At 40.2% G+C, this 24,536-nt stretch overlaps 1 long non-coding RNA gene across 2 annotated transcripts in view; it reads left to right on the plus strand.

Moving 5' to 3' along the window:
• LOC142047001 (uncharacterized) overlaps positions 1-19,592 on the plus strand; it is a 105,427-nt gene extending 85,835 nt beyond the window's left edge. Inside the window, exons 1-3 of one of the 2 annotated variants that reach the window (XR_012656153.1) lie at positions 634-1,470; positions 10,833-10,938; positions 19,477-19,592. This is a non-coding gene — a long non-coding RNA (uncharacterized LOC142047001). Of the gene's footprint in view, positions 1-633; positions 1,471-10,832; positions 10,939-19,476 lie in introns of those variants that run through there. The other variant, XR_012656154.1, reaches the window with a different exon arrangement.
• The last annotated feature ends 4,944 nt before the right edge of the window (positions 19,593-24,536 follow it).

Raw genomic sequence — 24,536 nt, forward strand, 5'->3', positions numbered from 1 at the left:
ATGGTACATCTCCATGTCAGTAAGGGTGGAAAAATCTGACTCTTAGTGAATGGAAATTGTGCAGATGGAAACTTTTGGGAATAAAATGATAGATCTTTCATTTGATGCCACTGTGGTGGAATAGGTTGCCATAGAGGGCAGTATCGCCTATGGTCATCCCACCTAGCTCTTTAAGTGTTTGGAAGGTCCAATAGATAAACTTAAGGGTCCTAGGAATGAATGGTGTAGAGAAGGCAGGGTAAGTCTCCCTTCCCACCAATCAACTGGGAAGCAGTTGTCACATGTCAACACAACTGAACTTGTATTTCCCCTTAGTGGCCCAGTGTGAGCACCCCATGTAAGGCTTCTGGTTTCCCAGCTCTTGCCTCTCTCTGTTGGAGACCCACGTCCCTCTCCCTTATGAACTGGGTATTTCCAGGCTGAACTATTTCCTGTCTTCACTATGTCTGTCTTAGCACCTGTGGATACCTGCTTGCTTTCTCTTCAGATTCAGATAACTGGTGTAACTGCTATAGTCATAAAGTACCACACACAACTTCCTGTGCAAGGCTACGTTATTCTTCAAGTTAAAAGCACTACAAAGGAAACGTTGAGGTTCATTGATTGATTCTTTTACACATGTGCTAATGCGCTTACCAGAGTTAACTCCAACCCTAACATGGGCTTTGACAGGAAATGTCCTTCAAGTCCCTACCCAGAGGGGATTTCTTGTGGTTATCAGTTCATCACCGCTTCGACTCAGAACAAACACCCAGTCCTTCCAACTCTACCCAAGGCGTTAGGGCCATCTGTGGATCAGAGGTTCTGTCCACTTGCTAGCGCAAGAAGAAGGCCCTGAGTCAATTTAAAACCAGACTATTTATCCACAAATGCTTTCTTTGTCTCCCAATACTTGAAGAATCCATTTTGAACTAATATACATACACCTCTCCAGGGTGGTAACTTCAAAGGGGTTGATAGAGGAGGAAGTACAATAGCATCCCCTTCTCCCTATAAGAAAATTCATACAACTCCACCACAGCACATATACAACTGCAGTGTATTAACCTTAATTTGATAAAGTTTAACTTAAACTTTTTAAATTGTCTCATTTCCACAAGAGTTGTCTCAGGATATTGACAGTGTGTCACAGGAGCTGGGAAAAAGGGATCAGCATAAAGGATGTCTCCTTCCAGCGCAGCAGGCAGACACCACTGACAGGAGAAGGCTGGCCTGCTGAGCCCTCCAGATTGGAAGGCTAATTGGAGAGGATATTCAGCTGAAGGGAGCTGGCAAAAGTCTTGCAGCTGACTATTCCATGACAAGTGGCCTGAGACACAAGCCCCAGCTCCAGGAAGAAGGCTGAGAGGGATCTCTTGCCTAAAGCAGAGAAGAATAGGCTAGCTTAATGGAAGATGCTTGAAAGACCTTCTGAGAGAGATATGAGGGGGAACTCCTGTCTGGAGGAGGGAGAAATCGACTACTGTAAAGGTGAGAGACCGAGGGATTTCTCACAATATAGCCCAGGTGCTGCAAAGTAGTGGGGGCGAGTGTTTCTTTGAGAACATACCTCCTTGTCTGGACTCTGCTATCCCCACCCGGATCTGTGTTTCTTTACAGCTTCTCCTTAGCCAGAGACCAGTGAAGATGTAGACAATCAGGGTGAAGGTAGAAGTAGCTCGGGAAGGGGAAGAGGGATCAAAGAAGTTGTCCCTTATTTGCCTAAAGCAAGGTCTGAGGGTGGACTGGGTTCCCCTACTGTTCCCCAAACAAAGAGGGGAAGGTGCAGGCATCATAAGGAGAAGAGGCCAAGTATCACAGGCCCCAGATGGAGTTATTAGCCTTTGGGGTTTCCAATCTGGGGCTTTTCTGTTTCTCCTAGAAGGGGAATGGACTGATCAGTGAGCTGGCTGGAGAGCTAGAACACATACAGTGACAGGCCATTGTGACACCAGAATGATTAAAAGGGGCACTGAACTGAGAGAACCCCTGCAACATCAGATCTGGACATCAGGAGGTGATCTATACGTGAGAGATGTGATTGAAGTCACTGACCATCCCTGGTCTTTCTACATGAAGAGAGAGGGTCGAGGAAAACAATAGAGGATTTTAGACAGAGAAGTTTGGTGGCAGAAAAGGGTGAAACATAAAGACTTAAAGGGGTAATTGAAGAGACCTATAGAGATCCCATAGAGTCTAGGTGGATATCTTTGTTGGGTGTATTTGAATGAGCTGAGGTGACAAACATTGCAAATTTTTTTGGTTGGAAAGGCTACTTAAGTTTTCTTGTGGGTTGGCCAGTTTTTTTTTCTCTTTAGCTGAAATGTCCTATATAAAATGCTGTCATGACATTGGCTTTATCAGTCATTAATACTGCTTTAATAAAAACACAGGTGTTGCCACTATAACTTGAATTGCATTTGAATGTCATGAAAATTCTGTTAGAAAAGATCAAAAAATCGTGTAAAGTTTGGAAAATAACCTTATGCAAAGTCCAGGCTTGCCTCTTACAGAAGGGATTCCTGCCATCATACAGTCAAAATGTGAAATCATTTCTCACCTTGTAAAAGTCAAAGGCAATCTTTGCATTTTCATTATTTTGTTGCAATCCAAATATTATTCTTCCATTCTCTAACTCTCTCATCACTGTGATCAAACTATTGCCAGGAAAGTAAAGGTTAGATTTATCAATCAAAGTTCGCTACCAGCACTCCAAATAATTGAACCCTCAGGAGAAACAAGCCTTGTTGTTTCAATATCTCCATAAAAAGTCATTTCAATATGTTTAGTTCTGTGGCAGGAGGTTTTATGAAGTGTTTATCTTTTCACAGTTCTAGACAGCAGGCTTCATATATATGTTTTTGCCACTTTAGTGCCTGCAAAACTTTTCATGAGAATCCCAAGCTGCTTAGCCTATTAAAGCACATTGGAGGCCTTATACACAGGTGAAATTAAGGGGTTTTATTATTACTGGGTCCTATCCTGTCTCTCCTGCATGACCCATAGCAATTGGATTCAACAACAGAGGGACACTGTGGTTCCTTGGCCCAGATTGCACGGTGTAGAGGATGCATAGGTCTTTGTAGTCGCCCAAGTTAGATGTTTATAATTCGGACTGGTCAAATGTTGCAGAACCATAGTCCCTAACAATGGGCTTTATATTTTTATGTATTTTAAAGAATGATGCTCTAATAACAAAGCCACAAGAGGGTGTGCATTTAGACTATTAACTTCCAAGTTCATTGAGGACACTGATCTTGCCACACAACTCATCAGAACAATCCCATTCATTTAATGTTTAATGAATCACAGGAAATCACACTGGAAACTACAGAGGCAAAAATATCTGGCATATGACCCTAAAACCTCAGTTCAGTGTAAAGTAACCACCTGAAAGCACACTGCAGTCCATCTGATAGGCAGGACAGGCTGAAGGAAGGCTAAATCACACTTGGAGTTGCAGCTAGCAAGAGATGTTAAGAATAACAAGAAGCGTTTCTTCAGGTATGTTAGCAACAAGAAGAAAGTCAAGGAAAGTGTGGGCCCCTTACTGAATGAAGGAGGCAACCTAGTGACAGAGGATGTGGAAAAAAGCTAATGTACTCAATGCTTTTTTTGCCTCTGTCTTCACAAACAAGGTCAGCTCCCAGACTGCTGCACTGGGCAGCACAGCATGGGGAGGAGATGACCAGCTCTCTGTGGAGAAAGAAGTGGTTCATGACTATTTAGAAAAGCTGGATGAGCACAAATCCATGGGGCCAGATGCACTGCATCTGAAGGTGCTAAAGGAGTTGGTGGATGTGATTGCAGAGCCATTACCATGATTTTTCAAAGATAATGGCCAATTGAGGGAGGTCCCTGGTGATGGGAAAAAGGCTAGTGTGCCCATCTTTAAAAAAGAGAAGGAGGAGGATCCGGGGAACTACAGGCCAGTCAGCCTCACCTCAGTCTCTGGAAAAATCATGGAGCAGGTCCTCAAGGAATCAATTCCGAAGCACTTAAAGGAGAGGAAAGTGATCAGGAACAGTCAGCATGGATTCACCAAGGGCAAGTCATGCCTGACTAACCTAATTGCCTTCTATGAGGAGATAATTGGGTCTGTGGATAAGGGGAAAGCAGTGAATGTGTTATTCTTTGACTTTAGCAAAGCTTTTTGATATGGTCCCCCACAGTATTCCTGCCAGCAAGTTAAAGAAGTATGGGCTGGATGAATGGACTATAAGGTGGATAGAAAGCTGGCTAGATCATCGGGCTCAACTGGTAGTGATCGATGGCTCCATGTCTAGTTGGCAGCCAGTATGAAGCAGTGCCCCAAGGATCAGTCCTGGGGCCAGTTTCATTCAATATCTTCATTAATGATCTGGAGGATTGCATGGATTGCACTCTCAGCAAGTTTGCAGATGACACTAAACTGGGAGGAGTGGTAGATACACTGGAGGGTAGGGATTGGATACAGAGGGACCTAGACAGATTAGAGGATTGGGCCAAAAGAAACTTGATGAGGTTCAACAAGGACAAATGCAAAGTCATGCACTTAGGATGGAAGAATCCCATGCACTGTGTGCTACAGAGTAGGGACCGAATGGCTAGGTAGCAGTTCTGTAGAAAAGGACCTGGGGTTACAGTGGACAAGAAGCTGGATATGACAGTGTGGTTTGCCAAGAAGGCTAACGGCATTTTGGGCTGTATAAATGGGGGCATTGCCAGCAGATTGAGGGACGTGATCATTCCCCTCTATTAGACATTGGTGAGGCCTCATCTGGAGTATTGTGTCCAGTTTTGGGCCCCACACTGCAAGAATGATGTGGAAAAATTGGAGATCCAGCGGGAGAGGGCAACAAAATGATTAGGAGGCTGAGCAACATGACTTATGAGGAGAAAATTGAGGGACTGAGATTGTTTAGTCTGCAGAAGAGAAGAATGAGGGGGACTTGATAGCTGCTTTCAACTAACTGAAAGGAGGTTCCAAAGAGGATGGATCTAGACTGTTCTCAGTGGTACCAGATGACAGAACAAGAAGTCAGTCTCAAGTTGTAGTGAGGGAGTTTAGGTGTATTAGGAAAAACTTTTCACTAGGAGAGTGGTGAAGCACTGGAATGGATTACCTAGGGGTAGGGGGAATCTCCTTCCTTAGAGGTTTTTAAGGTCAGGCTTGACAAAGCCCTGGCTGGGATGATTTATTTGGGAATTGGTCCTGCTTTGAACAGGGGGTTGGACTAGATAACCTCTCGAGGTCTCTTCCAACCTGATATTCTATGAAAACACAACACAGGGGTCTGTATGGTGCATTGGGCACAAATATAGTACAGAATCCAGTTCAGTGGGATTTGGATCAAACCCTATAAAAGGACTGTTGGATATAGCCCATATCAAACCCTGAAGGACCAGGGGCACAGCTACTTCAAATCCCACTGTGATCAAAAGGAATGTTGAGTTAACAGAATTTTCTCAATTGAAAACTCATAACTTTAAAACTAGCCTCTGCCATAGATCAGGCCTAACCCGCTTCTTCACTTTTGAAGACAATGCAATACCATCTCCTCAGGAATGCATTGTCCTAACAATTACCTGTTGAGGGATCTCTACTGACTCCCCTAAAATAGGAACCTAAATGTAAATTCATAGATTAAATGAAAAAGTAGGGAGAACCTTAACCATTCACCTCTCTTCCTTGTACATGATAAATTCCATGGAGAGTCTCCAGATCTTCTGGTAATTGATATTATAAATATATTTATATTAATAAAAAATAACTTGAGTTCAGCACTGGCCATTCTAAAAAACTGCAATCAGGTTTTATTTTGGTTGAGAGTACTTCTGGCAAATCAGGGACTGAACTTGTAAGAAACAATATTTTTGTGGTCTTCAAAATTCCCTACATGAAATTCCATTTGAAAGATCAGCAGAGAATGACTTACAGTGGCCTGTAAACTACTCAGTAGCAGTTATTGCTTGTAGTCATGGCATTTACTCAGCATGTAATCTCATTACTTTTAAGAATGAGTGGCTTGTTACTTAAATATTTTAATTAGAATTTTGACCAAGTCAGTGTTTCATATACAAGGACAAATCACCTCATGCACGTTTTTTAGCTTCAATAAATTCTTTAACTGAAATTTGAGTCAAATGATTCAATGTTTAGATTTCTCCCATCCCAGTCTAAGACAGCTATCTTCCTTACATCAGGGCTAGAAAGAAGCATTTTCCAAAAAGACTACCCCTCCTTCATGGCGGGGGGGAGGGAGGGGGCCTTGGGGCAGAGGTAGGTCTACTAGGATACAATTCTGTGCTTTACTTAGGCCAAACTATGCATATGCTTCCACATGCCTAGTTATGCTGATGAATACCTCACTAGGTATTAGGAATTTGTACACAGATATGGCCAATTAGGTGCCGGATATATTCCCAAAGGAATAACTTTACCAGCAAAGTTCGAGAATAGAACTTAGCTGGCTGTGGGCTTTTCTGTGTTTGTTTGTTTTTGTTTTTTTTTTCCCCTCTTTGGTCAAAACACCTTAAAGAAAAACTACTTTTCAGCCAAAATGAAAATTTGTTGGAAAAATTCATTTTGGTGAATTTATTTTTAATAAAAACCAAAAGTTTTCTGGGGGTAAATACTTTCAGTTGTTAAACATGAAAAATGTTTATTAAAAATAGTTTTTGAAACCCCAAAATACATTGATTTTTCATTAAAACCTCCCCTAAAATTTCACGTGAAACTTTGGAGGGGAAATTGAGATCTTTTTTATGACTATTGAATATATGAATTCAGAAAAGATGAAAGAAGATGGTAGTCTTCTTCATTCCTACATTGTCTGTCTTGTCTGTAAGGTACCATTGATGTGTTCAAGAGGAGTTCATTGACAATGGCTTTCTAAACTATAGAGGCCCCACAATTGTAATCTGACATTTAGGGTCCAATTCCCACTGAAGTCAATGCAGAACTAAAACAAAACAATTGAGGTATCACAAAATGAAAATTAATATAACCCTCACTTTATTTCATCTCTGATGCATTGCTTTCTAGTTCCTTATTTTTAAACAGTAATGAACTGGTAAAACACTGGTAAAAGTATATAAAAACAAAATCCTAATTCAGAAATAATTCTTTCTGCACCCTGATCTTTGTAGATTCTCTTAATAAGGAATATTTTTAAGAACCATTACAACTGCAAAAATACATGTGTATATGCATCTGCAAAGTATTGTTCTTACAGGTGAGAAAATAGTGCTTGTTTAGTTACAAACAAGTTCAGCAGCAATAAATTTAAAAGTCAGTTTCAGCTCAGCTGCTGAGAGTTTGAAGTTTACCACTGATGCTATGGAACTTATATTGGACATACTAAATCTTTTAAAGAGGTATCTTAAAGGTCTGAAATGTGCTGTTGTGGCAAAAATTGTTTCAAATAAAAGTGACTTTTTACAGCAAGATTTGTTGCCATAAACTTTCTTAATCATTTTCTGTTGCATGACTTACCAAGAGCTAACATCTGTATACTCAGGTTTATATAGACATACAGTTTACCTGTAGCCATTCATTAAATGTTTTATCAATGAAAAGAAAAACTTACTGAGTTGTATGATAAAAGTCTTCCCCAAAAAAGTTCACCCATGATGGAGAACTCTACGTACTGTTGTTGTGTATCTGCTGACCATTTACAGAAGGGCAATTCTTTACTTTAGCATTTGATGATATATATTACAGTCATAGAATATTGTGGTTGGAAGGGACCTCAGGAGGTCATCTAGTCCAACCCCCTGTTCAAAGCAGGACCAATCTCCAACTTTTTTTTTTTTTTTTGCCCCAGATCCCTAAATGGCCCCCTCAAGGATTGAGTTTACAACCCTGGTTTTAGCAGGCCAATGCTCAAACCACTGAGCTATCCCTCCTCCCTCTCCACTAAGTAAAAGAAACAAATAGCAGGGTCAGCATTATCGTTTCATCAGAGTGCAAATGCATTCTGAAAAGGAGTAGATTAAAAAAAAAAAAGCTGTACTGTTTGCTCTGTGAACAACTAGACCATCTTCTGAGCAAGGCAGCGTTTCACAATTAGGAAGTTTGTTCCTTCCCTCCAGCACTGAAGAACATTAGTCTGTTTTTCAGAGAGAACCCTGCATAATGATTTCAGAGGCCACAAAACAATAAAGCATTTAAAATATTTCAGCTTTCAGACTAAATTTGCAATCTTTACTTGTCATCCTGTTTGTTTATACAGTCATCTGGTCTTGCATATTTCTGTTTTCACAAAGAACTAATACTGATGTAGAATTCTAAGGTCGTGCTCTGTGTAGATATGCTAGTAAGCCAAGAAAGACTCTTCCCTGGTAGGGTTCCAAGCCAATGTTCATGGAAATATTAGATCCTGCTTCCATACACTAATGCCTCAAAGAATGGGTGTTGTCTGATTTAATGGTATGAACTTGGACTGTCTCTTCAACTGGCTAATACTCTTGCTGCTGTCAGCAGCATGGACTAAGTTGGGGTGCATGCTACTCCTTTTCAAAGGAGCAGAAGTGGGAGTCCCATCCTACGCCTTTCTAGTTTGCTCTGTGAAATCATTTCCTGGCCAGCAGGATTTGTGGTGGAAAGGATGCACCAGCCATTGTCTCTGATGCTGTTGAATGAGTAAATGGAAGGGGGAGGACAAAGAGGCTGAGAACCCAGTTGTTTTAGTAAATCCAAACACAGTTGAATGTTTGGAAAATAAATGACCAAATTTTTCAGATTTATAATCTATTTCATGAAATGGTGAAACTAAACTACATCATCATTGATTGGAGTCCTGCTGTTGTGTTAGGTTGCATCTGCGTTTGATATAGTCTTGGAAAATACTGTAGCAAACCTCATTCTTGCTATGCCCAGTGTTGCCAATCTGGGTAAAAAAGGACAATTGATAATAGAAACACTGCTTTTATTTTTTAACCAAAAGCACAGGACAGTTGCACTCTGATCTGCTAAATAATATTAATACTTAACCAACCCTGTCATGATTGCAAGACTATTAAATATTTAACAGAAGGGAATTCATGTTTACTCAGCAAAAGGTCTCCTCTGCCCATGTTTCTTTTTAATAAATTAGTAAATAAAAAATGGATGAACTGTATTGTACCACATGGAAGAAGAATAGAAAATCTGAGTTTGGAGGAATTCAAAATTAGTGCCTGAGATTGAATGCATCCTGCTGTCCAAGCTTTTTAAGATCAGGTAGAAAAACACACTAGCATAAAGAACAAAGTTTCTGAAATGTTCTGCTAATTTAGAGTTCAGAGATCTCCCCATTCAGGTTTAAATTATTTGAAGCTGTCCTGACAAAAAAGAAAGTGAGATGCAATTTCACATCTGGATTGTCAGCCAACAAATGAACACTCGTATCATTTTGTTTTGTCTTCCATATTTAAATAGTAGGACATATCATAGCTTTGGTTGCTCTCATGGCATTTGTGTGCTGTAGATAAGCAGACAACTCTATTGTGTGTTAGATCTGTGCCCATTCTCTTCTGAGGCTACTGCTATTGCATTCTGCTACCCTGTTTCCAGTAATGCAATTTTTCCACTTCCTTGAACTTTTTCATAATTTTAGTCAATTTCCCCCACTGTGTTTTCCCATATAAGCTCTTTTAATAGAATGAAACTGTGGTCTAATTCCCTCACAGTTTTTAAAAAAGCCCAGAAGAGCTATAAATGAGTTTTTAACCTAAACAAGAGAGCCAGTCAGTGCTGCATCTTGTTAGCACCACACTTGGTTTTTGCCTGGAAGACCTTTATTTCTTCTAAGGCATATTCTCATTCAGATTTTTTTCTTGTTTAAATTCCAATTTGTGGGTCTTTTTTTTTTAACTACACAGTGATTATTTTTTCGCATTTTGAGCAAAGCTCTTCCTTGAGCTGCAGTTGACCGGGAAGGTGAACAGAGGAGCCAGTTGTATCTGACACAAGTCAAAGCAGGATAGCTCAGAACAAGCAGGAAACATTGTGTATTGGTATCTTACTGTTCCATGCAAGTGGGGCAATGTGTAGAGCATGTTTTGGATTTATTTGCATATGCAAATAGAGCTATGGGCCTAGCCATGCACGATGTGACAGAATATGCCATTTTAGAATAGTCTAGTCACCATGTCTGTTGGCAGTTTCACAGTTTAATACTCTTTTGAGTGCTAGGTTGCAATCTGGTCTTGCATTTGCCTGGGAAAGAGATTCCCTTTTATCGCTTCCTCAAAGTGCACCCATGTGGTACAGAGTAGTATGCTACATTAAGGGCCAAATTGTAATAGGAATTGCCAAACTGGATCAAAGCTGAAGCTCATCTAGTTCAGTAGCACATCTCTAACAGTGACCAGTACCAGATGCTTCAGAAGAAGGTGCAAGAACCCTGCAGATGAGGGGTAGTCTTCCCCCTGCATTAGATCTCATCCTGGCCTCAGAATTAGAGATTGTAATGGTACTTGCTTCAAATTGTGGCAATAATCTCTTCAGTGATCTATGGATCCATATAGAACAGAGTTAGATATTGTCTTATGGGTTCAAATTCTGCACTGTTCCAAAAAAGACTCTCCATGTCCAGTGGAGAGGCTATTCAGAGGTCTGATTCTCTAGGATGTGTGCAATTTTAACTTCCATGTTTAGAATGTTTGCTTAAAATTTAACAGGTTATCGTTTTCACTCAATCTAAAAAGAGCTCTGTTGGGGGAGGGGGAGAAAGAGTCGAGAGAGAGCACGAGCTTGTTTAGGGTTGCCTAGGAAGTTAAATGACTAAGTCCTTATCTACGGCACTGTTAACACTTTTCATTTACTTTTCTATTCTTGTTTAAACCTCAAGCTATAATACTTGGTGGTATCAATTCTCTTTTTCCAGGAACCATTTACAAATTCTGCTGGAAACTTTAGGCCTGATCCAACACCCATGGAAGTCCATGGAAAAGGTCCTGTTAACTCCTGTGGGCTTTGAAGCAGTTTCACTGGTGTGTACTAGGTTACATTGTATTCTTACCCCCTCCTAGTGCTACTAGGGGCAAATCTTGTACCATGCTCCAGTGTGACATATGCGGGCTTGCTGAAGGAGTTCTCAATAAGGAAGGAATAATCCTCCTTTCCCAAGCTGCAGAACTGAATGAAGTCACTATTGCAGCTTAATTGCTTCAAGCCTCCAGTCACTTGTGTGTGTTTTGCATCCTCTCTAAATTGAGGGAAGAATAGATTCATAGACTCTAGGACTGGAAGGGACCTCGAGAGGTCGAGTCCAGTCCCCTGCCTTCATGGCAGGACCAAATACTGTCTAGACCATCCCGATAAGGAGACAATTCATCTAAACTACTCTTAATACTCCAAGAGATGGAGATTCCAAACTCCCTAAGCAATTTATTCCATGTTTAAGCTACCCTGACAGTGGTACACCTTTCCTAATGTCCAGAACCTAAATCTCACCTTGACTGAGATTAGTGACCCATTGCTTCTTGTCTAATCATTAGAGGCTAAAGAGTGAACGTTTTCTCCTCCTCCTATGATACTTTATAGTCACCTAAAACTGCTATCAATGTCCCTCTCATCTGCTCTTTTCAGACGTAAAGAAACCCAATTCTTCTTAGCCCTTCTTCCCATAGGTCCAATGTTCTCAAGACCTTTAATCATTCTTGTTGCTCTTCTCTGGACCCTCATCCAATTTCTCCAAATCTGTCCTGACGATTAGCGGTGCCTAGAATTGGGACCACCAATACTTCCAGTGTGAGGCCTTTAATCCAGCGGCAGAGATCAGAAGCTGAAAAACATGACTTCTCGTGTTCATTTTTACAACACAGCCTTGAATTTAGCAGCCAGAATCCACGTTTGCTTTTTTGCAACAGTAGTCAACAGCCTGTGACTCAATTTAGCATGGGGTCCACTTATGACCCCTAGATCTTCTGACATACCTCGCTTCACCTAAGACCCTCGCTTACACCAGTTCTGTATGTGTGAAACTGATTGTTTCCTTCCTAAAGAGTGGAGAACTTTACAATTTCCTTTTTTGAACTTCCAGCCGGATGATACTCTCAGACTAATCTTCTGCCAATTTGCGCAGATCATTTGACTTTGACCCTGCCTTCAAGCAGTTTGCAATCCCTCCCAGTTTTGGTATCATCCTCAAATACTTAATAGCGTTTTCTATGCCACCTCGAAGTCGTTGATGAAAGAGGTATTGAACAGAGTCGTCCAAAAAACCAGACCCCTGCGAACCCCACTTGTTATTATATAGAGCGTCTAGCAGGAATGGGAGCCATTATAACGACTCTCTGAGTACCAATATTCCAGAACAGTTATGAACACCACTTAATAGTACAGCAACCATCTAACATTTGTGATTGTGCCCAATAGGTTTTATCGATAAGGCATCATGCGAGACCTAGAAAGTCAAATGCCTTACGAAGTCTTAGGTATTTATTTAATGTCACTACACACCTCATCTCCTATCCAACAAGACTCGTTAATCCTTAAGAAAGCTCTCAGTTGGATGATGACTGATTTGTTCTTTACACAATCCATGCTGGCTATTCCCTATCACCCTTTTCCAACCTTCCAAGTGTTTGGCAGAATGATTCTTTTTACCTTGCTTGCTCCATTATTTCCCTAAGCAACAGAATTAAACTAACTGATCTGTAGTTCCTGGGTGTTTTTTATTTCCCTTTTATAGATGAGGACACAGATATTACCCTTTTTCCAGCCTTCTGGAACTCCCCCGTCTCCCATCGACTCTCAAAGATAATAGCTACTAGCTCAGATACTCCTCTCTTAACTCCTTGATTTTTGTCTACGACCATGTCATCAGGCTGGGACTGCAGCATTAACTGACTTTTTTATCTTGCTCTATTTTTTTTATTTATATTTCTATAAACCTCCCCTTCCCAATAAGCATTCACTGTTAGACATTCCTTCAGACTCTCTGAAGACCGAAATATGAAGAAGCATTAAAGCATCTCGACCATTTCCGACGTTTCCCTGTTACTAACTCCCTCCTCACTGAGCAGTGGGCCTACCCTGTCCTTGGTCTTCCTCTTGCTTCTAATGTATTGATAAAAAGTCTTCTTGTTTCCCTTTATTCCCATAGCTAGTTTGAGCTCATTTTGTGCCTTTGCTTTTCTAATCTTGCTCCTGCATTCCTGTGTTATTTGCCTATATTCATCCTTTGTAATCTGACCTAGTTTCCATTTTTTATATGACTCCTTTTTATTTTGTAGGTCATGCAAGAATGACAGTGAGTCTCCCAGCTGCAGATCCAGCAGCCCCCATCCTCCCTAGCCTGCCTGGTCTCCAAACTTCTCCATACTGGGGTGCATTGAACCATCATGGAAATAGTGCTCTGCAGTACACCAGGAATGGCAACTGTCTGCACAGGATCCAGGCTTGCCACTCTGTTAAATCCTGCTTCATCTCTTTGTATTCTACAGCTGTGTATAGGGCTCTATCTGGAGCCACAGAGAGGATGGCAGGATTTGATATATGGGAGTTAGGGACTATGTTTTATATCATTGATTAAAATATCCTTATTCGGAAATTGCATGCAATGGACAAGTGTAATAAGTACAAATCTTTCACTGAAAGTATAAGTAATGTACATCTACTGCAGTCTGCAGAGGAAAACGGAGCAAAAGGTGTGTTAGCCACAAATGCTGTGAGGATCCATTAACAGCGTTGAGCCATGTGACTTAAATGTTAAGAGGGGACAATAGGCTACACTCACTGTCCTTCCCCCACCCCCCTCCATTCTCCACAGACACTATACACAGCAGTGTTAGCCATGCAGCTGCTCTAGTCTTGGTACGGGGCTGGAGAGTACTTCCCTTGGTCCCAGTGGGTTGCAGCTCATTTCATCACTAGCAAAGTCCTTTTCCTTGGGTTTAGTTCACTTTTTCAGTAGAAAGGTGGAACAAAGACTTTGATTTGGATGAAGTGTAAGATTCAACAGTAAGTAGCAGCAGAACGCAGATGAGTATTAAATAAAATTAGCTAAAAGGAAGTATTAAACTGTCTCATCTTCATTTCAATGGAATGCTATTCCACAGAATACATTCTGAATTAAGATACTGGTCCGTATTTAGCTTAATTAAATATTTAATCACATGTCATTCTGTTGAGTTTCTGGAAATTTAACACTATTGTTTTATGCTATACTCCAACTCATGTTCGTACAGTTTCTCCTTTCCTCATCAGCTAAAGCTTTGTCAGTTACAGTTATGAATTAGTAATTGCTCACTGCATTTGGCACCTAGGCCAAAATGAAAAGCTTATTGTATATCCAGGATGAAATTTGACGGTCTCTACTGCTGAATAAGCGATTTATGGGTTCTTTCATTTTTTTTTAATCTGAAGGAAAATGTGAACACTTTGTCAATTTGATGTTTACATGCCTTATTTGTGGGATGGATATCTAGATGATTCAGCGGGGAAAAGGGTGACAGGGAATCAAAAAACTTGCTTAGTGTTTAGATATAGCTGGTGAGTCTTGCCCACATGCTCAGGATTTAGCTGCTTGCCATATTTGGGATCGGGAAGGAATTTTCCTCCAAGGCAGATTGGCAGAAGCCCTGGGGAGGGTTCGCCTTCCTCTGCAGTGTGGGGCACTGGTCACTTGCTGGGAGGTTCTCTGCACCCTGAAGTCTTTAAACCATGATTTGAGGACTTCAGTGCCTCAGATACAGGTTTGATACAGGAGTGGGTGGATAAGATTCTGTGGCCTGCATTGTGCAGGAAGTCAGACTAGATGACCATAATGGTCCCTTCCGACCTTAAAGTCTGTGATAGGATCTTTGTAAATATCTTAGATGGGTGGGTATAAGAAAAATAATGCAAGAGGGAGAAGCAGTGGCAGGGAGTCAAGTAGAGGCCTTAATTAAAAGGTGCAAGATAGATAGTAAAATTCTTCTGATCTTAGACTAGTGCCTGTGTAACCCCCATACTTCCTGGGTGGGTGTCCTGTCCCATCGGAGGAGGGGAGGGGGAGAGAGAGAGAGAGAGAATGAATAATTCTGCTCTACAGCCTTAGCTAATAGCCAGTTGGTTTTTAGCTCATATGGTAGAGGCTCATGCACTAAGCTTCAGAGGTCCTAAATTCGATCCTGCCCACCGCTGACTGGGGTCTGTCAGCATTACAAGTGGGGGCTTGTCCAGGATTTCAGCTAGGAAATCTCTGAAGTTTGGGACATACTTCCCCTAGCTGAGGAAGCATGTAACCCACACACCTCCTGGGTGTGCTGTTCTGTCCCATCTAGTTGTCTCGAGACCACTTGGAGAGAGAGAGAGAATGAGTGCCCTACAGCCTTAGCTAACAGCCAGTTGGCGGTAGAGGCTATGCACTAAGCTCCAGAGGTCCCAGGTTCAATCCTGCCCACCAATGACCGGGATCTGTTGGCATTAGAAGCTTCTGATCTTAGAATAGTGCTTGTCCCAGCCCTTATCATGCTCATCACTGTAGTATCAGTATAAGGGTCTAATATAGCTCTCATTGAAATCAGTGGAAAGAATCTTATTGATTTAATAGGAGTTGTCAAGGCAGACAGGTTCTGATACAGATAACTTAATATTTTCGAGGTCAAGACAAAAACCGCTTCTAGGCTTCTGAGCCACCAATCTAATCGGAAACCAGAATTGTATTGCACTAATAGACAGTTGCTTTATATATTCAAAGACCTCTTTCCACTATCTATATTCAAAGAGAATATATTTTAAATCCTGACTCCTCCTATTTTCTTCTACTTTCATAAAGACAAATGTGTGGGTTTTTTTAGAGAAACTTGCAATGTGGAGAAATATTTAAAAGACAGAAATAACATCTTAAAAGAGAGAATTTTCTTTGGAGATATCCTTAAGTATAGAAGAACTATAGTGAAGCAAGATACAGAGAAAGCTGTTTATTATACAGTCTGTTAGGTATCCTCAGAGTTTACTTTAGTAATATATGCAGCAATTTTGGCACATTGACTAATTAACTTATTAGAAAATACTGTGTATCTCATTCTCCGAAATGGGGAAGGGAAGAATTCAGGGAGAGGGAGAACTCATGCCTTTTTACCTACTTTGAGTAGCCTAACTCAAAAGATAGATCCACTAATTAATTAATCCCAAAACACAAACATTTATTGCGTCAAATCTAAACAGAAACTTGCCAAAGGAATTAAAGGAAACAGACAGTGTTTTGGCGAAATCATTTAGTAGTTGACAAAAGCCCAACCTGTTGAGTGACCTGTGCCTTCTCTGGAGTTTTGTAATGTTTTTGTGTAAAATAATGCACTATTGTGCATGTGGAAGTTTTTTGTTTTAAATAGATCATGATATCTTAGTGAGTCAAGTTTTCCTTACAAGTGCTCCAGGATTCCATTTGTTTTTATTTGTTGTGCTTGAGGACTTGTCAAGCTATATAGAAATCCTTTGGGCACATTGGTCTGATTCTCCCGTGCCTCACAACATAGCTAGGCATATACATCTGTGCAAAGTGGATGTAATAGGCTACCAAATTGGAATGGTAGCAATTAGACTCACTTTGCACAGGTGTAAATGACAGCACAAGATGCCAAGGCCATGGAGAATCAGGCCCATTATGCTTATCTGTTGTACTCTGATTAAAGAGTGGCACAACTTATATATATTGTAACATGGTACCAGATCATGTTCCTTTCCCCTGCCCCCAATTTCACTTCTTTAACTACTCAGCTGGAATTCCCATCTTTGCACTGATCCTTTCTCAATTGTGTCACATGAAGTTCTTTTGCTGCTGAAGATCTAGCTTATAAAAGTATTATATGCTATCTCCATTTTCAATAAATTTGTTTTTATTATGAATTGTCACTATACCAGAACCTCAGACCAAGTTATGATCAAGGCAAAGGACACCTTTAAGTTTCCTTTCATTGCTAAGGAAAACAAGGGTGTTATTGTTGCAGAAAATAAAATCCCAGATTAATTCGATCAATGCTAGTGGCTTCCAAGTTTGCCTGTTTCTTTTGTACTCAGTAGACTTTAATACTGAGATATTAAAATGGCACTGAAATGATAATGATAATCACTAATATCAGTGGAATATATTCCAGAGTCTGAAGTATGGGGAGAAGAATCATTGGAGTGGCGGTATTGACAACAGTCCCTTATAAGAGTTCTTTGGGATACTCTCGAATCTTTATCGTGAGAAGTGAACAGCTTTGTAGATAGGAATTCTGTTACTTCAGTATTGGTTCTAATACATTTTTCAGCAGCAAAATGTCTTTGTAGCGCTAAACAACACCTACCTGCAAGTGAAAAGGGAACAAAAGCTCATAAAACTGCAATAAAATATTTATTTCTCTTCAGCAATAGGATTAATTTTATCACTATAGATTTATGACCCTGGAAATTCTTTGCTGGATATTTAATATATCAAAATAGCAGAGCAAGGAATCTGTGTTAGAAAATGCTTTGTGAAACTTGTGATTTACTGGAGAGAACAGATTTCATTTTTTCATAGAACTTAATAAAGTCACAGAAAAATTGAATTAGCTTGGCATAAAGTTTAATTGCCTGACAAATTTGATACTGCTATTGTGTTACTGTTTATGTACAGAATATATCAGATGTAGTCTTTTTTCCTCCATCTGGCTGAGGATGGGGGACTTCTTCATAAAATGGAAAAGTTTACTTGCTCTTGGCTTTTCCAAAGAGGGAAGGAGCTGGGTAACCATATTTCTATTTCACCCATTTAACACACTCTCTTTTTCAGAGGTGGCCACTCAGAGGTCTGGAATGTTATAACACCTTTTACTAATAGGCTTTGCCAGTGTTCAGAGCTATGCAGCTGGAAGTCTTTTTCAACCCTTTTATGACTAAAATAGCCCATCAGCTTCAGCCTCATGGGGTATGCCTGTCAGGGCTAGGGGATTCAGCAGAAGTGGGACTGAAGCCCCTACCACCACCACCACCCCGCTTCTCACAGGGCTGAAGCCCTGAGCCTGGGCAGATGCCTCCCAGCAGGCACACCCCGGCTCTCGAACTTGTGAAGATTGTCATATGTGGCTCAAAGGGTCAGTAAGTTTGGCCACCCCCAGTATAGATACAAGTGTTAGTATGGCTAAGTGGATGACACTGTCTTGAAGGGACTCTTCCAAAACCTTGTGCTTGGTTATGCTGTATAATGTTGCAAAACTTCCATGTATAACGGATTATATTGAGCATCCTTCTTTAATGGCTGGTCAACAAATAATGAGCAGCTTTCTAGTAACAGGCAATGTTGTTGCTTCTGTAGCTCAAGTACTAGAGGTGTATGCTTGAAGGTTCAGAGCCCCAGCCATGTGGATGATGGGGATAGGATTGGTACAGATGAACATAACAGAATTTGGTTTTGCTTTTATGTAGTCTCAAGGAAAAAAAACCTAAGAACATTGTGTACAAAATGAACTAAATTTTGAGACCATTATTAAGGCTACAAAGTCAGGCATGGACAGTTACAAAATGCCAGAATTAATGTTGCGTGGGCAGGATATCTAAAATCATATAGTCTTTCTAGAGCTATTAGTTGATTGGTACATAGTGCAATTTTTTTAAATTAGTTTGAATGTTACACATAGTCAACTGACTTTGAGCCTGTGAAGTCTGACAATTAGACAATGCTGATATTTCAATCTACGAAACAAACCTTTGTTCACTGAATTCATTATTATTTCTGAGAAATAATGTAGTATTGTATTTTTCATCAAATGTAGAGCATTTGCAGGTCAGGGTTCCTGAAATGATAGATTCTTTATGACATATTTATTTATCTAATTCATATAATTGGTGTATTAAAATGAACAAATTAGAAATAAGCAGCCACAGGGTGCTGGATTAACAGAAGCCTTAAAAGCTTTGCAGTTTCCTCATGTAATTATTGGGAAACCTTGTTTAATTAGCATAAAATGCATTAGTAACAATTAAACAAAGTTGAGGTCAACAAATTAACCTTTTTTAATTTAAAATGGACTTTTTAATTTTAGAGTGTTATCATCCCAGAAGAAAATGACATTTGATTAAAATGAGATATTCTGATACAATTATAATGCAACAAGGCTTCCCCCACGTTTTCTCTTAAGATCTAAGATTCAGTGCCAAGAAGAACAGCTGCACATACAATTTTAACAACTACGCTTGGACTTCTTGCTAAATGAAATGACACTTACATAGTTGCTCTATTTCCTAATCCCACATCATGTACATCAATTGAAAGGGGTTAAGAGCCCATTAAATTCTCTTACTGGTCCATAAGCTTCTTTGCAGTACCTCTCTCATGTTGTGAAGAAAATTCTTGAGGATTAGTCTATAAGGATTACTGTACTGCTGAAATTTCTTGACTTCTGTCTTGAAACATAGGGTCATTTAATTACCTATAGATGAAAGCCTGTGGTTTGACTTCAGACTTAAGGTGTTTCTTATAATGTATAATACCTTAGGAACCCATGAAATGCTAGCTTTAAGATTCAAATTTAAGAGATTATTGAGTTTCTTCTAAGCTTTTCTTCTTTTTCTTACAGTGCTTTTGTGTGAATCATTATTACTGACTCTGGAAATGACGAGCCTAGTTTTTATGGATGGAAATATGAAATGCAAGGATGGAATAAAGGCTGTGGAAACTGCAGAACTGAAAAAAGGGATCCTGGTCTTATGCTTACTATTTTGTCAGCCATTAGGTGGTATTACAGTCATGGTTTAACAAAGACTATGCAATGGTGAGTGTTAGAGTGGTGTGGGAAGGAAGAGATATTAGAGTGTGACATGGTCATCTGTAGCAGAATAGGCAAAGGATATTCCAGTGAGGTTTAATGTCAAGAGAGGAAGTGGATGCAGCTAGTTTATAAACTTCTGATTGTTCCGTAGCATTAGATACAGAAAGGAAGAAGTTCGGCCAAATGACATTCTGGTTGAGAAGGGGAGGATAGGATGACTGTTATATAATCATATAAATGGTAGGGCTGGAAGGAATCATGAGAAGTTGTCTAGTTCAGTCACCTGCACTGAAGGACCATGTATTCCTAGGCCATCTCAACACGTGTTTGTCTAACCTGCCTCCAGTGACAGAAATTCCACAGTATCGCTTGGAAGCCTATTCCAGAACTTAACTACTCTTATAGTTAAAGTGCTTCCCAATATCTAATCTAAATCTCTCTTGTTGCATATTAAGCTCATTATTTCTTCTTGTCCTACCTTCAGGGGACATGGAGAATAATTACTCACAATTCTTTTTGTAAGAGTTCTTAACATATTTGAAAACTGTTGTCTGTCTCCCCACCCCCAGTCGTCTTTTATCAAGATTAAACATGCCCAGTTTTTCTAAACCTTGTATCATTTTAGTTGCTCTCTTATGGACTCTCTCAAAATATGACACTCAGAAATGGACACAGTACTCCAGCTGAGGCCTCATGAGTGCTGAGTAGAGTGGAATAATTACTTACTGTATCTTATGTATTACACTCTTGTTAATACACCGTGCCCTGGAATGATATTTGCTTTTTTTGTGTGTGTGTGCAACTGCATCATGTTGTTGACTCATATTCAATTTGTGATCCTCTGTAACAGTGGTTCTCAACCTTTCCAGTCTACTGTACCCCTTTCAGGAGTTGGCTTTGTCTTGCATACCCCTAAGTTTCACCTCACTTAAACTACTTGCTTACAAAATCAGATAAAAACACAGAAGTGTCACAGCCCACTATTACTGAAAAATTGCTTACTTTCTCATTTTGTCTGTATGAAATGTTTGTTTGTATTGACTTCGCTAGTGCTCTTTATCTAGCCTGTTGTAAAACTAGGCAAATATCTAGATGAGTTGATGTACCCCTGATTGAGAACCACTGCACTATAACCTTCAGATCTTTTCAGCAGTACTACTACCTAGCCAGTTATTCCCCATTTTGTTGTTGGACATTTTGATTTTTTTTTCTTCCTAAGTGCAAAGTACTATACCTGTCTTTACTGAATGTATCTTGATTTTTAGACCAATTCTCTATTTTGCCAAGGTCACTTTGAATTCTGATCCTGTCTCCCAAGGTGCTTGCAACCCCTCCCAGTTTTGTGTCATTTGCAATTTTTCATCAGTCTATTCTCCACTCCCTTATCCAAGTCATTCATGAGAATATTGACTAGTGCCACACTCAGGACTGACCCCTGCCAGACCCATGAGGTAAGCCCTCCAAGTCCAACTATTAACCTTTGGATAACTGTACTTTGAGTATGGTCTTTCAACTACTTGTTTGCACACCTTATAGTAATTTCATCTAAACTGTATTCCTCTAGTTTCATTATGAGAATGTCATGTGGGACTGTGTCAAAAGCCCTACTAAAATCAAGATATACATCTACTGCTTCCCCCAGGCCAGTAATCCTGTCGAAGAAGGAAATTAGGTTGGTTTGGCATGATTTTATTCTTGACAAATCCATGTTGGCTATCTCTTACAATCCTATTATCCTCTTAGTGCTTACAAATTGATTGTTTAATAGTTTTTCCGGTATCTTTCCAACTACGAAGTTAGGATGACTGGTCTGTAATTCCCTGGGTCCTCTTAGTACCTATTTTTAATAGGAAAACTGTCTGCCCCTTTTCCAGTTCTTTGGGACCTCACCCATCCTGCATGAGTTCTCAAAGATAATTGCTAATGGTTCCAAGATTGCATCACTTCGTTCCTTAAGTACCTTTTTGAAAGAAAGTAGTTTCCACAAAATCAGAATCTTGTGTCAGGAAAATTTCAATGCTGCAGAAAACATTTTTTATTTTCGGACAGGAAAAACTAAAAATATTGTGTTTTTTGGTCAGTATGACAGAAATCAAAACATTGTGGTTTGCTGAACCAAACTGAAATATCTCATGTGGGATCATTTTAACATTAATCAGCCAGCCTGAGCTTCCATGGTAGCTCATGGCAGTTATAGTTAGAGTATCTCATGCCTCTAGTCTTCTCTCTGGGCTTGACTCAATCTCTCATGACATACCATGGCCTCCCCTCTGGATCATGGGAATCACATGACCATGGTGCATCATGAAGTCCCCCTGAGGAGACAAACCGACAGAGGCGAATTGGGGCATGAGGTGCCTGAACTGCAACTCCTATGAGGCAGTGCAGCACCTGAGAGGACAGATAAATTTTGAACTAAGCCAAAATGAGATCTTTTGAATTTTAGAATAAAAATTTTCAGAACTTGCTATTCTGTGAAAATTTGTTGCTATTTCAACATTTTGTCCCAATGCAGTGAGAAAACAAGTTTCTATATATCTGAATTTCCTGCGGGATGAAAATTCCACCACCAACAAAAAAGGAAGCAAAACTGTTTAGAGTGGCATAAGGGAGCATGATTAGTAATAAGATGAAATTAAGTAATACAAAATGTACACTCAAACATTAGGAACAGTGTTCTAAACATGGGATACATTAGACCAGTGCTTCTCAAAGTCAGGCTGCCGCTTGTTCACAGAAAGCCCCTGGCAGTCTGGGCCAGTTTGTTTACCTGCCGTGTCCACAGGTTCGGCTGATTGCAGCTCTCACTGGCCGTGGCTGGCCGCTCCAGGCCAATGGAGGCTGCGGGAAGTGTTGGCTGCATTTCCCACAGCCCTCATTGGCCTGGAGTAGCGAACTGCGGCCAGTGGGAGCTGTGATCGGCCAAACCTACAGATGTGGCAGGTAAACAAACTGGCCCAGACCTCAAGGGGCTTTCCCTGAACAAGAGATGGACCAGCTTTGAGAAGCACTGCATTAGACTGTAAAACAAAAAATGGTGGAAAAATCCATCATGGGAGTAATTTCAAATGGACTTGTCAAAACATTGGCGAAAGTTAGAATCAACATTGGTGGGAGGATAATTAACAGGTCTCTTAGGTTCTGTGTTCATTGCCTGCTTTATCTTTTGATAGCATATATATTTTTGTCTATTTGGATAGAGGATACGACCATTTTTTATCTCCAAAAGTGATAACTCTTCTGGTTTTTATTTTAAAAAACCATTTCCCTCCAAAACATAACAGGATGTCACTGTAACGTAAATCTTGTTTTTGGCCTCACACAGTGTTACTATTGAGAACTTAATTTCTCAGAAATCAGGACACCAAGTGTTGTTAAGGTTGAAACCTCAACCCTGCCCCCTGATTTTTGTGTTTTAAAACACAACATATGCATATAAAAAATTGTGTGTCACTTAACATATAATGCTATACAAACTGGCATTTCTTGGCATATGGTACATTCCAATATCAGAGAGATTCTCATTTTTAAGTCTCAGTAAGATCTACAAAACAAGCTAAGGTTGGAGACAGTCAACTCAGCAGTTTAAGTTTAGTATTTCAAGTTGAAGGGGCCAGATTCTGAAACAATTACAAGCTTCAAATGTTAACTTCTAAATTTTCCATTTGAAACAATCCTGTTTAACGCTGCATTGATCCTAGCTTTTTTCATGAAAGTAAAAGGGAGGTGGAGAAAGATGAAGAGATACCATTTTATATTCTATTTTTTACTCATTGTTTTAAATATTCTATTCAGGTTAATGTTTTATTTGTTACTTCCATATCATGTTTGTCTGTCTTTGGAGAATGAATCAATGTTTCCTGAGCAAACATTTGAATGAGAGAGCTGGTTTTGGATGATACTGTTTTTGTTTAACAGTAATAACATAAACTTCAACTTATTCTAGAATAACACTCTCACAGAAAAGCATCTTGGTTTATGCATCAGTATGGTAGCAGGACCAGCGCCAGGGTTTCTGGCGCCCTAGGCGCTGGGCCATTTCGCCGCCCCGTGCATGGGTCTCGCAGCTTTGGTGGAGCTGCCGCAGGCATTCCCGCAGAGGGTCCACCAGAGCCGCGAGACCAGCAGACCCTCCGCAGGCACGACGACCGCGGGCAGCTCCACCGAGCCGCCTGCACACCGGCCTTGGCTCCCTCCCCCCCCCCGGCAAAATGCCGCCCCCCCCCATAATGCTGGTGCCCTAGGCAACTGCCTAAGTCGCCTAAATGAAAGCGCCGGCCCTGTATGGTAGATTATATCCACTGAGGGAATACTGCTAGTTAGTTAACTGCTAATGAAGGAGCGACAGGAGGCAGTGCAAAACATTGCATTTTGTGATATTCATTGAAACAGTGACTTCTGTTTTTTTTTGTTTGTTTGTTTGTTTGTTTTTAAATTGGAGGCCAAGATTTAAAAAATAATGGTTGGCTTAAATTAACCCCCTAAATCTGTTTTAAGGCATCTAACTAAGTGGCTTGATTTCTTTTCCCCCCAAAAGAGCCATGCATTCAGCAGCTTCCATTGATACCATTTGTTTAATGTGAGTAAATGAAGTACTAGAACACTCTTCTGTTAATTAAGTTTTCTTTCATTAACTCTGATGGTGCTTTATGCCCACTGGCAGCCCTATCATATAAGGTCAGGTAGGCCTCCTTGCATTTTTTTAGATTCCAGCTTCAGCTAACACTTTTTGCACTCAGTGTTGATATATCAGAGAGAGGTAACATATGACTCTGAAAAGTCTCTATTCAGATTTTTTTTAAAACGCACTGTACTGAGGATGATCACACTGACTGGAAAGACTGTAACAATAATAATCAACCCTGGGA

This window comes from Chelonoidis abingdonii, chromosome 6 (assembly GCF_003597395.2).
Source record: "Chelonoidis abingdonii isolate Lonesome George chromosome 6, CheloAbing_2.0, whole genome shotgun sequence".
NCBI classification, from domain to species: Eukaryota; Metazoa; Chordata; order Testudines; family Testudinidae; genus Chelonoidis; species Chelonoidis abingdonii.